This window comes from Magnolia sinica, chromosome 1 (assembly GCF_029962835.1).
Source record: "Magnolia sinica isolate HGM2019 chromosome 1, MsV1, whole genome shotgun sequence".
NCBI lineage: Eukaryota > Viridiplantae > Streptophyta > Magnoliopsida > Magnoliales > Magnoliaceae > Magnolia > Magnolia sinica.
The window spans coordinates 106082811-106098718 of NC_080573.1; the positions used below are offsets into that span (position 1 = coordinate 106082811).

Below are 15908 nucleotides of genomic sequence, written 5' to 3' on the forward strand. Positions count from 1 at the left end.
GTATAAATAATGAAGAACAATACTTAAACTAAAATTTACTATAAATAGTAAATTTATAAATAAAATAAAATTTTGACCATTAACATTATGAAATTTCCTAAAATAAATAAGTTATTTGGATAGATCAGCTTCTCCTATCCCAAATTCATATATGGCACGTCACGTAACTCATTCTAGATTGGAAGATACGCTCGTTTCAAGAAAGCGAGTGGCAGAACCACCTCCAGGTGAGCGCGAGGCCTCGCCCAGGCGGCAATGGCATCGCCTTAGGTCCAGTGGACCGCGATGGCATCGCGCCGACCGCAATGCCTCACCAGTGCACCAAATTTTGGTGGACACTCGCTGCAGTTTTCTACAGTTTTTCAACCGACTTCAAAAAGTCATATCTCTTTCGTTATAACTCCAATTTAAGTGATTCAAAAGCTAAATTGAAGCTTGATAAGTCTAGTTGCATATAAAAATAAGTGAAAAATAAAATAAAATTTTTAATATAGTTAAATTTAGGTTGATGTGACAACTATTCAAAAATTATTGGTCCCGACAGCTGGTACTTCTAGAATTTTTAAAATTTTTCTACAGTACAAAATCTAATGAAATTTGGTAGAGATGAAGTAGACTTGATGATGAACTACTAAAAAAATCAATAAAATAATATACTAACTAAAAGTGTCAAAAGGGGCATAAAACTACCCTATGACCTTATTCGGTCGTAATTAGGGCGGAATTTAATTAAGTACTAAACTAAACGATCAACGGATTTGGCTTGAACTACTTTCTATATAAACTACAAGACCCAAAACAATTAAAATCACTAACTCAACATTACTTAAAAACCTGAGAGCAATCTTAAAACCCAGTTGCTCTCGGGAGCACATTGAAACTTCATATCGGACCTGAACTGTGCGTCGAAAGTCCGATTACCGCGAAACTATAAGATTATGTCAGTCTTATTGGACTTGACAAACATCGCGGGAATCAAGTCCAAATAGTATTCAGAAATGCACAACTTGAGCCTGGAGCGAAGTGTGTGAGAAACGCGAATATCTTTAGAAAATGAACTCAAACTTAAGTGAATTGGGTCGTTCGCTTGCAGGCGAAATTTAAGGTTTCAGACTGTCAAATTTTGACCCAATTAGACCATTAGATCAGGAAAAATTTTCTACACTCATTGGTATACTTGTGGCCCTGATCGAGTGTCGATGACCGTTGAACTGAAACGGGTCCTCCACGATCGATCCACTAATCCAATCGGACCGAAACCTTAACCTGGCACAGATCCATTGTCAAGAAACTTTCTTCAGACCGTATATGTGCAATGGACCTCTAGATGAGCTCCGTTGGCCCGAAACAGTCGCTTTTTGGCTATAACTTAAGTATACCATGGCCCTGGGGCCATTGACATCACTTTTGGGCTTATATATAGCCCTTAAACCCCTCATTCTCTCCCTCATACGAATTTCCTAAAAACTCTAGGAGAGAGAGATAGAGAGAGAGAGAATGAGAAAAAAGTGGAAGGAAGGAAGAAGGATTCTTGGAGATAATTGCTGGGATCTTTTCCCACAACTCCTCACATCGATTCACCTCTCTACTACGCTACTCAACATGTTTCGATTCCGATTTGGGTAAGAAATCCTAACCCTAATTTCTTTTTAGGAATTCGAATAGAGGAATCGACGAAGTAGCTAACCTCTTTCGTGATTTAGGTAGCTGTTGTTCTGTAAACGGAAGTGTAGGTTTCGAACCAAGTTCGAAACGAGCAAACCAATGAAAGGTGCAGACTATAAACGTTTAGGTTATAGTTTTCAAGACTTTCAATGTCAGCTAATGATTTATGTCTGACTTGTTTGCCGCCATATGATCTTAGTTACGATGTATTCAATAAATAATACATGTGTATGAAATATATGAATATATAACGCATTTCGTGTGTTTGTTGAAATATTTGAATGAAATTGCTATCATAATTTTTGCTTGCCATGGCTATTAATCTAGAATATATGATTGTTTTATGTATGACAACTCCTTTGTAAAAGGATTTGTCATAATATATGTTATAACTAATTTAGTTCATATATGTGATAATATGTAGTCTAAGTATTTGATAAAATGTCGGAATGAGAAATGGTCCGATGAATTGTATTTATTAAGGGAGTCGAGATAGGATTCTCAACTACCTTATCTAGATGTATAATTTTCTTCATGCAGTCTTAATTTCAACTACGTGATTTATGTATAATAACATGTTATATGTATTTGATAAAATGTCTGAATGAGATATTGTTTGATGAATTGTATTTAATAAGGGTGTTGAAATAGAATTCTCAATTACCTTATCTATATGTATAATTTCCTTCATGTAATCTTAGTTTTAACTATGCAATTTATGGATGAATTGAAATGTTCGGTTGCATGTTCATTATGTTGATAAAATGCTCAAATGAGGGTTGTACTTGGATTGTTTATTAAATGCCTATATGATTATCACATGTCACCACATGCTGTATTTGAATATGATTGGGACTACTACGTAGTCCAGGCAATCGGTAACAGTTCTCGTTGAAGTGACCGAATTAGTCTCGCCACATTTGATGCGTTCGGTGAATCCGAGTCGTACGATGATTGTCAACAGTGGTTAGGCTACGTGGAGTGCTTATGCGCTCCATGTCGATTAATTCAGCGTACGCTCGTACCAATCGAACTTGTCTAATAAACCGATTGGCCTATTGTGTGTTTATCATGTATGGACGCTACTGCTTGAATCTAAGGTACCACTTACCAATGTAAAGCCCGTTCAACCATGGTACCACGATTCGCTAAGACTCATGAGCCGGGCATGATGGTATGGGATACTGTGGTCGAGCTGTCGACCTACGCTGAGGTGACAAGCCTACCCTAGTGACATGTGAGCAACCCAAACTCGTGAGCCGAATACAGTGGTATGAGACACTATTTGAGCTGTCGGCTTACACCGGCACAGCCTGACTGCGGTCCCAGCGTAAGTTGGGGTGTACCGTCTGATCCGGACCCCCTTCGAAAATAGCGTTCTAGTTGGTAGGGCGTTGGTGGAGTGACGTCGAGTATAATCAATTGAACTTGCCTATCCATTACTTTCATTATGGGTGATGCCCGACAACTTGCCTATCGTATGCGATTAACTAGGATTAACGACCCTAGATGGATCATTGTTTGGGTAAGTGATATAAAGGGAAGTACCTTAACTTTCCGAATCTACTGTATGAATAAGTTTAATTAAGAACTTGGCTAACACGACCATGCACCGCATTGCATTTGCCTTTAGCGAGGAAGAGCACAGTGGGAGTTTAGCATGCGCGACCGTGAGATGATGTCGCTGAGAGAGTGCAGGCGAGGGCATGCATCATTACGTATATCATTCATGCATTAACCTGAGTAGTTAGGAAATGTTTGTTGTATTGCCTTATCATTACTGCTTGATTGAATTGATAACATGTTAACCTTTGCCTTATAGTACCACTGAGTTGGCCACTCATTCCCACCCTGGTGCGGTGTTTTAAAACACCACCAAGACTCTGATTTAGATGCAAGTGATGGTGAAGTCTATATAGCGGAGTTAGACTTCGCAGGCAAGGAGGAAGGATTCTCCTACGTTCAGCTCTTAGACGGGTCTATGTAGACCCCGTGTTGATTCGACGGGATTACAGGGACTTATGGATTAGTTGGACATTTACACTTTGATATTTTGTAAATTTTAGAACCATTCATGTATAAATTCAGCCTAGTAGCATACTCATATTCTGGAGGTTGCGAAACACTTATATACTATATATATTTATCTCAGTCACCCGCTTGCCTAATTACATTAACTCTAGAGTATGATATGCTGATTTAGTATAATCTCACTCATGTTTATGTGCACTAATATGGACAAAATTTAATCATCATTATCTATGTTGCATAAGTGATGCGTCGGAACTCGGAAGTTGAGCTTTGCTCGACCCCCGATTTTCGGGGCGTTACAATCAGCCTGGCGGACATTGATGGGACGGTTAAAAATGAGAAATATCCTAAAGACCTGGGGCTCACAAATCAGCTATTAGACTTCTTCAAGCAATCTGATTTTGGGAATGTGATAGTGGGTTCCAAAATTTTGTAATGTATGCCACATCAGACAAGTATCAAACCTTATAGGGTAATCCAAACCATTGATCTGTTGAGTCCCATCTTGGATGGGAGTTGTCCCATAAATAACCCAGAGTGGGCTATGTTGGAGACCAATATTATAACCTTTTTCAAGTTGAATATGAACCGATCGAGGTTAAGATTTCTTCTCAAGTAGAATTTACAGGCGGTCAATCCACGGTCAAAAACAACAGAGCAACGGTCTGGATCACCGTACAACAAACTCCACTAGAAATAAAAACCCGTGCATGCTGTGGAAAGATGCGGGTCCACGTATCATATAAATTCTCTTTTAAAAGATGGTAGGAAGAATATTTTAAAATTTTTGGCGTTTACAGGACCGTTTGATTCCTATTATTTTGTGTCCATGGATTTGGAATCCTTTGATCTACTTCGTTCCATGCAGGAGAGGCTTTGCAAAAACTGGTTGTTTCTAATCGACAAGCAATTATAGGATTTTGGACTTGTTTGGGTGTATCAGTCATGAAAGCATCCCAAAGAAGGGTGAATGGTATTGACGTGGGAGAAGGTTTGTAATTTGTTCAATGCTCACGTATTAGATCCTCTTGTGAACTCGAGTGTGGGAAGCTTGTCCAGGAGTAATGCGCCAGGAGCTCACTTATAAGGAGTAGGAGCTAACGGAGCTTTGAAAAGATAACAGGTTCTCTGAATTATTTATATATATATATATATAGCTATAAAACTCTAGGTCTAATATCTTGAATCGATGTGGCGAATAAAGATAATGCCAATGTGGTTTATTTTCAAATGAAGTCATCTCTCTCTCTCTGATCTATCCTCACTAGAAAATTTAAATCTCATGATAGAGCTGAGATCTAGATCCAAGGTTTGAGATCAACCCAAGAGATGGACCACACATGAAGCACATCTATCCATCTTTTATGTGAGCTATAATAGTTAGAAAATTTTGAAGTGAATGCAGAGTTTTCCAACATGCGCTAGGAAATTGGGAGAAATTTGGTTTTTGGGGTGCTGGAGGCATACACAGACAAGCCCAATTATTCTTAAGGAGTTGTTTGAATGCCCGTAAACACCGCAAGTAGCAAAGGGATTACAAGTAACTGAATTACAGAGGAGCTACTTGGATACTAGCATTTTACAGATACAGCTTTTAGCTGTATTATGAAATCTGGCAAAAAAAGAAGAAGCCATGTTTCATATTATAAGTGAAGTCTTTGCGGCGAAAAAGGCATTATAAATGGTAGAACACAATGGTTGATATACACCCAAGATATGTGGGCCCCACCTGAATATGTATGATACATCCAATGTATCCATCATGTGCTTCCCATGATGCTCTCCTATGGCTCTAAAAAAAAAAAATTTAAATTAAAAAAAAGTTCGTCCATTATCAAATGGACCACACGAAGGGAGGATGGGACGTCCACCACTAATAACTATCAGATTGCATTTGGGGTCCATTGTGATGGGTGGAGGACACCAATTCGTCTAGTGATCCAAAAACAAATCAAGTCCTTAACATGATTTGCAAATTTTGAAAGGTTTTACCACCCAAGCTCTATGGTATGATACCAACTTTATCCATTGTAAATACATTACAAGTTCGTCAAATATATAATCTGTTTACATGTAAATAGATTACCACTCGGAATAGCATATAAACCATTTACGCCTGAAACTCTTTTCAGGTGTAAAGTGTTTACAACTTAAAACTTTACAGGCATGCAAATGACCCCTAAGGGAAGTGAGGGGCCAACACTGGAAGCTGTCACCGGGCAGCCTATAAATAAAATCAAGACAAGTTGTTCTTGAGTCATATGAAAAGGACTTTTCCAAATATCATCATGTCGCACATACAGGCAGGGAATCATATGAAAAGCCCTCTTCGACCACCAATTTGCTACCTAAATAAATCATAAATGAATTTTTTTAAAGCAACGTCCTATAATACCATCTAGAAAATTTAGCAGAATGCACAGTACCCTTACTTGAATTTTCTCAGCAATAAAGCTGAATACTGGGTGGCAAGAAATTGAGGGAGGTGAAATGTCTATAAAATCTTGTTTAAATCATATAAACTCAAGCTAGTGATCGAGATTTCTTTTTAAACAATATATATACATGTTTTTATAAATTTTAAGGGTATGTTTGGGTAGGGATCCTACAAATCAGGATTTAGCCTAATCCTGATTTTGATGAGCCCCATGCCCTCCACGTCAGGTTCGCAGCACTTAAGTGGCAGTTTCCTCCGCATAAATGCAATTACCAAAGTTTTAGAAAAAACAAACTTAAAATACCAATAATTACATTTATGCGGAGGTGCAACTTTAGCATGGCAAAACCGACGTAGAAGGCATGGGCCCCACCAAAATCAAGATTAGGCTTAATCCCAACTATGCAGGATTCCCAATCCCGTCATATTCTCTGTTTATAGTCCTTTTAATGTACTCCTTTTGGGCAAAAAAGCTCCATATTTTTTAGAAGAGCAGGCAAACCAGACTGAAGTTACTCAAAAAAGGAAAAAAAAAAAACTCATTTCATTCAAATATGACAGATTGGTTGTCGTCATTCAGTGATAGAACTGAGCGCAAGGTAGAAACATTCACTAGAGAGAAATTAATTTATATAAGGATTACTTCGAAATGAAGGATTTAAGAGAAGCAAAGAATGATATTGACCTATTTGACCACCTGTGCATTTTCATACTCATGCATTCAAACTATTGAAACTGAGTTTTTGTTCTTTAATCTTATTTATATATAGCATATCATATAGCAGTTTTCTGGCTCTTTTTCCACCCAAGTTGCATTCTAACAATTGTTTTTATCAAATCTTGATATTTTATTCTCTTTCGATAATGAAAAACCATAGTGTTCAAGGAACTTCCATTTTTAGGAAAAAATATAGCTTATGGTAAGTGGATTTTCCGTATGGAGTCATTTGGGAGATTCTCCACAAACAAAATGCATTATATTTCAGAAAAAGGTGGTCCTACTTTTACAAGGATTCCTCTCCTTTTGTGTCCTTGCTCCTTTCATGTAAATTCAGGATATTCCCATCTTTTATAAACCTTCCAAGAAATAAAGACATGCAACATTGGAATCAAATCCAACCAACAGCATCCCTTCTGAAAAAGGCCTATAAGATCGAATTTCGAATCAAATCCAACCTAAGAGAAGGGCCTAATGCAAAAAAGTAACATGCAAGTTGATTTATGATAATAGGCAAGTGTGAACTCTGCAGGGCTTTACAACTAGAACTTGGTGAATCTGACCATGAGTTTTGTACATGACTCAGGAGGTTGTTTCGATTTAAACAAATTTGTGTTAGCACCTAGGTGTTCCGTATCCGTTACGATACGCCCGTAACGGCCAATACATATAGGTAACGGCCATGACCATTATGCGATACGGGGGTGAAATGGGGCAGTTGATTTTTAGGGACCGTTACGGTGGCTGTAAAGGCCATTATAAGGCAAAACAGCTGTTACCCCCGTAACGTTCAAAAAATGGCTAGTTTTTTTTTTTTTTTTTTTCTATTTAAATCCACTTTTCTCCCTTTTTTTTTTTACTTCTATCATTCCAAAAACTCTCCCAAATCATTTTACAATAGATTTCGACCACTCTTAATATAGTTTTTAATATTAAAATCATAGATTGAAGTGATTTGAGTGAATAGAAGCTCCGATGGCCTTTTTTTTTTCAAAAAATTGAAAAAGTAGTATTTATGCAATTTTTCTTATTTCTAGTTTTAATGTTTTATTGTGATGCGTAAACATTATATACATATAATCATGTTCACAAATTCACTAGACAGCCCGATACAACAATCTCACCAAAGAGTGGACCGTTACACACCATAAACATGTTCAAAACAAAAAATGAATACATATTTGGAATATTTACATTATTCTTGATTTTCTAAATATTTTTTTAGAATTTTTCGGGCAAAAGAAAATTTTAAACCGTTCGGGTGGTCGTAACTATCGTTATGCCCCCCGTATCGACCATTATAGCCGATACCCGTATCGATAATGGTGGTGACCATTACGGCCACCATTACCGATACGGAATACCTTGGTTAGCACATACTGTTTATTTATGATTTGTCAAACCCATTTATATACGAAAACCTTAAAAAAAGGATAATGTATCTGCAAAATATGATTGTTCGCAAGATTTGCATGTAAAGGTGGAGCAAGGACAAGGATAGCTTATACCTAGTTCTATTCACAAGGGGAACGCAAATTTTCCTGCATCTGCTTTTCATGTGCTAAATGTGTGACAGTCCAAGTTCAAACATTCCACATATGCACATGTCCCACCATCAATCTTCAAGTGCCCAACATGTACCACGTGTGTCAATGTGTAAAAGCACTATAAATTCTATACATGCCACCATCCATATTAAGCTTTCAACACATTCCACATTACATCCTTACTTAATGTTATAGGGTGTTTGACAAATAAGAAACAAAATAACTAGTCCCGACAACATGACTTGGACAGCTTATGCCAACAAAACTTTGGTTACATCCAAACAGCCATAATTCCTACCCAATGTTTTTAAAACCCAGTCAGTACGCCACTAGTTTTCATGAGCAGTCCAGTCCGAACCAGCCCAACCAGCAACTCGATAGTTCAGCCAAACATTACCATGATATTATAATTTGAGTGATTAAAATAACTCACCAATTAGAAAATCTAAAGGCCACCGGTTCAAAACCAAACTGCCTAGGTCAAATAGTTTAACACGTGACCTAGGTGGTCCAAATTCGAAATGGCTCCTATGGAGATCCAGACTGCGGCACGAACATGCCACAAGTTCCAGTCCAAATCCGGTCAGTCCGGGTTCTAAAACATTTTTCTTACCAGCTTGGGGTCCATTCAAGCTGCCAAGTCCAAGCCTTGATGTAGCATGAATTCTCAAGCGTGCACTTGAGGATTTCCACATCCGGAGCTTGCGCCATCACAAGGTCCAACAAAGACCGACCTGATAATACAAGGCCTGAGTCAGGCCAAGTTTACTGATTAAAATTTTGTCAAGCCCCAACGTGGCACATTATGCATTTTCTACACGTATGTTAATGATACTCAATAATAACACATCTATACTAAATATAATACCGGTAATTTCAGGCGTTTTTGTCTCGCAATTAGTCTTAGAAACTTTGCTTATTAAAGGGTAAAACAATAATAAAAAGTATAGGCACTTTGCAAAGAACAGTTCAGATTCTATCATGCAAGTGCCATAAATAGCCCATATCAACCTGCTTCCTGTCATTTCTTTTAATGCAAGCAGCCTACGCCAAACTCTCCCCTCTCTGCTTATAGCCTGTATGTAGTGTTTCTAATATCGCCAATATTATTAATAATAGATATCGCAGGCTCGACGATATCAATAACTCATTTATTCGTTGGATTTCCATATATCACCGATATCTTGTCATTTATCGATAATATTGTGTACCGCCAATATATCATGATTTCCTCGTGTGTACAAGTACCAAATATCGCTTGTATCAGTGACACAAGTGGACTTCCTCTTCTGACAGTAGCCCCTTGCATAAACAGAGAAAACAGAAATCCAAAAAAAAAAATTCCCCTCTTTTTTTTTTTTACCAAGTCTTAGTTTGGGATGAAAATCGGCAAACTCTCCTTCACTCCCCATGGATCAAAGCTTGAATTTGGGAGCGAAATCATGGATCAAAGCATCGGTGGGCTGAATCTACAAGGTATAAAATATTGAAAATTTTGGCTTTTTCTTTATTTTCACATGGATTTTACTTTAAATCCATGATTTTCATGCATTGACATCGATTTGGGTGGAAAATCATGAGATTGAGGGATCAATTTTTTCAATTTAAGGAAAATGGAGAAAATCCAATTTTTTCCCATTTTCTTGTCAAAAATAAGTAATTGGAGCCCCTTTTTACGTGATCATGAGAAGGGGCTGACCTATCAATTCATGGTGATCTCTTGATTTTTCAAAAAATAATATTTATTTTATTATCGAAAAAAAACTGTTTAATTCGAAGAAAAAAAATTCAACTTCTTTTTTTAGATTTCTATTTAATGGATGCATGGCAGTATGTGTGTATGTGTGTGTATACTTGGATGGATGGATGGATCATGGATGTGTATGTCTATCCATCATGTATGTGTATGTATGTATGTACACATGGATGGATGTATGGATCATGCATTGTGTGTATATGTATGCGTCTTTGTATATATGTATGGATGGATCATGTGTGTGTATGCATGCATGGATGATTGGATGGATGTGCGTATGTGCATGCAAGCATGGATGTATGGTTAGTTGGTTGGTTGGATGGATGGATAATCATGTATGCTTATGTATGTTTGTATGCATGCATGGACGGACGGATGAATCATCATGCAGGTGTTTGTTTATGTATTCTTTATGCATGCATGGATAGATGGATAGCCAGAAGGATGGATGGATGCATCATCATGCATGTGTTTATGTATGCTTGTATGCATTCATGGATGGACGATTGGATGGATCATCATGCATGTGTTTATGTATGTTTGTATTCATGCATGCATGGATGGATGGATGGATCTTCATGCATGTGTTTATGTATGTTTGTATGCTTGCATGCATGGATGTATGGATGGATCATCATGCATGTTTTTATGTATGTTTGTATGCATGCATGGATGGATGATGGATGGATCATCCTGCATGTATTTATGTATGTTTACATGCATGGATGATGGTTGGATGGATCATCCTACATGTGTCTATGTATGTTTGTATTCATGCATACATGGATGGATCATCATGCATGTGTTTTTGTTTATATGCATTCATACATGGATGGATGGTTGGATGGATCATCTTGCACGTGTTTATGTATGTATCATGCATCGATGGATGGATGGTTAGAGGTATGAATGCATGTTTGTTTGCATGCATGCATGGATTGATGCATTACTTGTTCTTTCCTTCAATGATATTGAAGTGATTATTATATTATTATTGGTTGTATTTGTATGCAAGTAGTAGGAAGCAAAATGTCATCGGAAAAAGGAAGAGCAAGGGACATTCAATAGAAACAAACATGAACGGTCAACGAAGGAAAATAGATATAGAACACTTTGCAATTACTATGGGCACACAAAGAGTGTGGGGTGTCTAAGCTAAAGGAGCACTAGGCAGAGGATAATAGAATGTGAAGGACTGCTCAAGTGTTCCAAAGGAATTGAGAGCAGAGATTAAGAAAGTGTTGAGTGAGGGGAAGACACATAGTTAGCAATAACGGGCATGGTTGTGAATCTGTGTTTATAGTTGTTGTGTTTTACAGGTGTCAAGGATTCATTCTTGATCGCACACGCAAAAGCATCAAGAGACGATGATGTCACATGAGTATATTTATTATTTTAATTACTTAAATAGTATGGTTTATGAAAGTAATTGCATTCTCTGTTTAAACTGAAACATGCTTTTGATGGATCGACGAGTAGTGGGCCATGTATGAAGGTGATATACCCACACTCAGTGTTCAAATTGTCGGTATCGCTACAAGTTTCATTAGCCGGGGATACAAAAACAATATCTATCACTGATAACCGGAAATGCGGGAAAACATGGGGAAAACGTTGGAATTTTTCAATGCAACTTCACTTGAGGTTAAAATACACATTTGCATATTTAGGAATAAAAAACTTGCAAAAAAGAATGCATACATTTCCATTACTAGGGGCCTAAAAGCATGTGTTTTCTAAGAAATCAGTCCAACCATCTCATCCATCCAACCTCCAACCTTCCATCTAAACGTGTATTGATATTTCAGAATATCAGCAGCACATGATATTACCCAACAAATTGTTGATAATTGGAAAAGAAATGAAAGATTGTGGTCTTGATATCAACATATAGTGATAATGATCATATCGTGATATTATCAATATTATCGAAATATCGCATATACATTGGCGATACAAGCGACACCTAGAATTTACACAGTTGAAAATATTGGCGATACACCGGCAGTATTGATGCATTGGCAATACAAGCGACACCTGGAATTTACATAGTTGAAAATATTAATAATATCGATACATTAGCAATATTTAGTGATACATCGCCGATACCTAGAATTTCTGATACTAGCATTGTTATCGGTATCGCTACCAGTTTTATCGGTATCGCCGAGCTAGAGATACAGATAATATCGGGGATATTTCGATAATATCGGAGATAATTCAAACAGTGCCCACACTATAGTTATTGGCCATCCATGATCTCGCCTAGACTCTCCTCTTTGCCATGCGAAGGGAATTAAAGCACATAGTCACTCACACCAATAATAAGAACAAACCGGGATATGAAAAGTTACAAAAGATCTATATTGCCATTATAACACGAAGATAAAAGAGAGGCAACTATGAACAAATTGAGGCATGGAGGCATGTCAAGACCCGCTCAACCTACTATTGATAGGCACGATGACACAGTTTAGTGATAATGCTAAGGACTTGGTCAAGTCAGCTTATTTAGATGATGTCGAGGGAGATCATGGTATGCCAAATCAGTTACGTATCGGCCGTATCGGCCGATACGTAACGGTAACGGTACGAGCCGTTACGCGATTCGGGGCCGAAACGGCCGATTCGGATTTTTGTACCCGTATCGGCCGATACGGGCCCGATACGGGCGTAACGGTCGGGCGTAACGGTCAGCGCCGTAACGGTCGAAAAACGGCCATTTTTTTTTGCATTTTAAGCTCCGTTTTTGATGTTTTTTCGAAACTTCTTGCTTCCAAACTGTTTCTCACTCCTTCTACTACTAATTTCGACCAACCTTGGCTGGATATTTGAGGAAAAAACACATTATATTGTGGATTTTGTTGAATCAAAGCTTGGTGGGCCATTTTTCATAAATTTGTCAAAAATAGGTATTTATACTTTTTTTAATATGTTTTGCTGTTTTAATCATCTCATATGATGTGTTAATCATAGTAGAACATGTTAATATGCATTTTACAGATTTGGGGTGCCATTTAATATTTTTTTAATATTTTTTTCTATTTACGCATGAATTTTGCCCCTTTTTTTTAAAATTCAAAAAATCAATTTTTAATGATTGTTTTGCTGTTTTAATCATTCCATATGATGTGTTAATCATAGTAGAACATGTTAATGTGCATTTTACAGATTTGGGGTGCCATTTTATATTTTTTAAATATTTTTTTCTATTTACGCATGAATTTTGCCCCTTTTTTTTAAAATTCAAAAAATCAATTTTTAATGATTGTTTTGCTGTTTTAATCATGCCATATGATGTGTTAATCATAGTAGAACATGTTAATATGCATTTTACAGATTTGGGGTGCGATTTTATATTTTTTAAATATTTTTTTCTATTTACGCATGAATTTTGCCCCTTTTTTTTTAAATTCGAAAAATCAATTTTTAATGATTGTTTTGCTGTTTTAATCATGCCATATGATGTGTTAATCATAGTAGAACATGTTAATGTGTATTTTACAGATTTGGGGTACCATTTTATATTTTTTAAATATTTTTTTCTATTTACGCATGCATTTTGCCCCTTTTTTTTAAAATTCAAAAAATCAATTTTTAATGATTGTTTTGCTGTTTTAATCATTCCATATGATGTGTTAATCATAGTAGAACATGTTAATGTGCATTTTACAGATTTGGGGTGCCATTTTATATTTTTTAAATATTTTTTTCTATTTACGCATGAATTTTGCCCCTTTTTTTTAAAATTCAAAAAATCAATTTTTAATGATTGTTTTGCTGTTTTAATCATTCCATATGATGTGTTAATCATAGTAGAACATGTTAATGTGCATTTTACAGATTTGGGGTGCCATTTTATATTTTTTAAATATTTTTTCTATTTACGCATGAATTTTGCCCCTTTTTTTTAAAATTCGAAAAATCAATTTTTAATGGTTGTATTGCTGTTTTAATCATGCCATATGATGTGTTAATCATAGTAGAATATGTTAATGTGCATTTTACAGATTTGGGGTGCCATTTTATAATTTTTTAATATTTTTTTCTATTTACGCATTAATTATGGCCCTTCTTTTTTAAATTTAAAAAATAATTTTTTAATGATTGTTTTACTGTTTTAATCATGCCATGTGATGTGTTAATCATAGTAGAACATGTTAATGTGTATTTTACAGATTTGGGGTGTCATTTTATAATTTTTTTCTATTTTCGAATTAGTGACTTTATGTTTTTATTTGCCTATATTGGACAAGTTTTGCTTTGGAGCTTCTTAGGGTTTAGTTAGAATATAAAATCATCTTTATTAACATAGGTCATACACTCATACTCAAATCTAATTATCTAGTGTCTACCTAAGCCTAAAGAAATGTCTAGGTCTGGCCAACAACAAGTGATGATATTGGATGGCAACATTGTGAGAGGGTTGGTGGTACTAGGCACCAAATGAAGTGCAAGTATTGTGATAGACTAGTGACTGGTGGAATTACCCGTCTCAAACAACATTTGGCACATCGAAAGGGTCAAGTTGCGCCATGTAGTAGAGTACCGAAAGAGATAATGCTTATAATGCAAGCTAGTCTGGATGAGTCGAAGGGTAAACGTGCTGCTGTACAAAAGAAGAAAGATGATATTTTGGATGCAGCTCGACAGGAAGTGTTTGGTCCTGAATATATGGGCATTCGTGATGAAGATATTATTGATTCTGACGAAGATTCAGATCGAGAATTTACTATAGCTAGGAGAGAGAGCTTGCGTCTAGCTCGTGAAGAGGAAGAACGTCGCCGCATGTTTGGCACGCATGGGTCAATGCGTGATACAGGGGGGGCAGTGGGAGTGGGAGTGGGAGTGCAACTGGAAGTGGTTTGGTGGGTTACGACGTATGTTTGGGAGCCGACGACAGACATCTTCACATGATGCCCCTATACGTTTGGATGAAGAAGTAAATGAGCCTAGGAGACCCTCTATTGATCTAATCCTATTTAGGAAAGAATCAACTAAACAAAAGAAGATAAAACAAATGTGGAGTAGAACTTCCGTTGAGAAATTAGGTAGAGCAGCAGCAAAGTTATTTATACATGCCAACATACCTCCTAACGCAGCCAATTCTCTATATTAGCAGGTGGTAATTAATGTAACAGCAGAAGCAGGTGAAGGAATAAAAGCTCCCACGGCTAAGGAGATTAGGGGAAAATGGACAAATGCAGAGTATGTGGATGTGAAAGCATACGTGGCTACCTTTAAACCTGTATGGCAAGCCAGAGGAGCACAATCATGTGTGATGGTCGGACTGGCCCAACCAGATGCAGCATGCTCAATTTCATGGTATACTGCCACTTAGGAACTATATACCACAAGTCAATTGATGCCTCAGAGGCAACAAAAAATTCTACTTATATTAATGGACTAATGGATAAAGTTGTGGACGAGATTGGAGAGGAGAATATAGTGCAGATTATGACAGATACTGAAGCAACATATAAGCTTACAGGACATATGTTGATGGATAAGAGAAAACATCTTTTTTGGTCACCATGTGCTGCCCATTGTATTGATCTTATATTGGAAGATATTGGGAAGAAGAAGAATGTTAAGGAAATGGTCGAAAGGGCAAGGGAAGTGACAACGTTTATTTACAACCATAATCAAGTAGTTGCAATAATGAGAAAGTTCACGAAAGGACGAGAGTTGTTGAGGCCTGCGGCGACTAGATTCGCAACAAACTTTATAGCATTAGAGAGTTTATTCCAGCAT

At 36.9% G+C, this 15908-nt stretch overlaps 1 protein-coding gene across 2 annotated transcripts in view; it reads right to left on the bottom strand.

The window, feature by feature from the left end:
- Window positions 1-5905: 5905 nt before the first annotated feature.
- The window catches only part of LOC131253249 (peptidyl-prolyl cis-trans isomerase FKBP16-4, chloroplastic), a 42201-nt gene continuing 32198 nt past the window's right edge, over window positions 5906-15908 (bottom strand). The window contains exon 11 of one of the 2 annotated variants that reach the window (XM_058254202.1): window positions 5906-6044. The gene's annotated coding sequence lies outside the window, so the exon portion shown is untranslated. Of the gene's footprint in view, window positions 6045-8468; window positions 8693-15908 lie in introns of those variants that run through there. The other variant, XM_058254211.1, reaches the window with a different exon arrangement.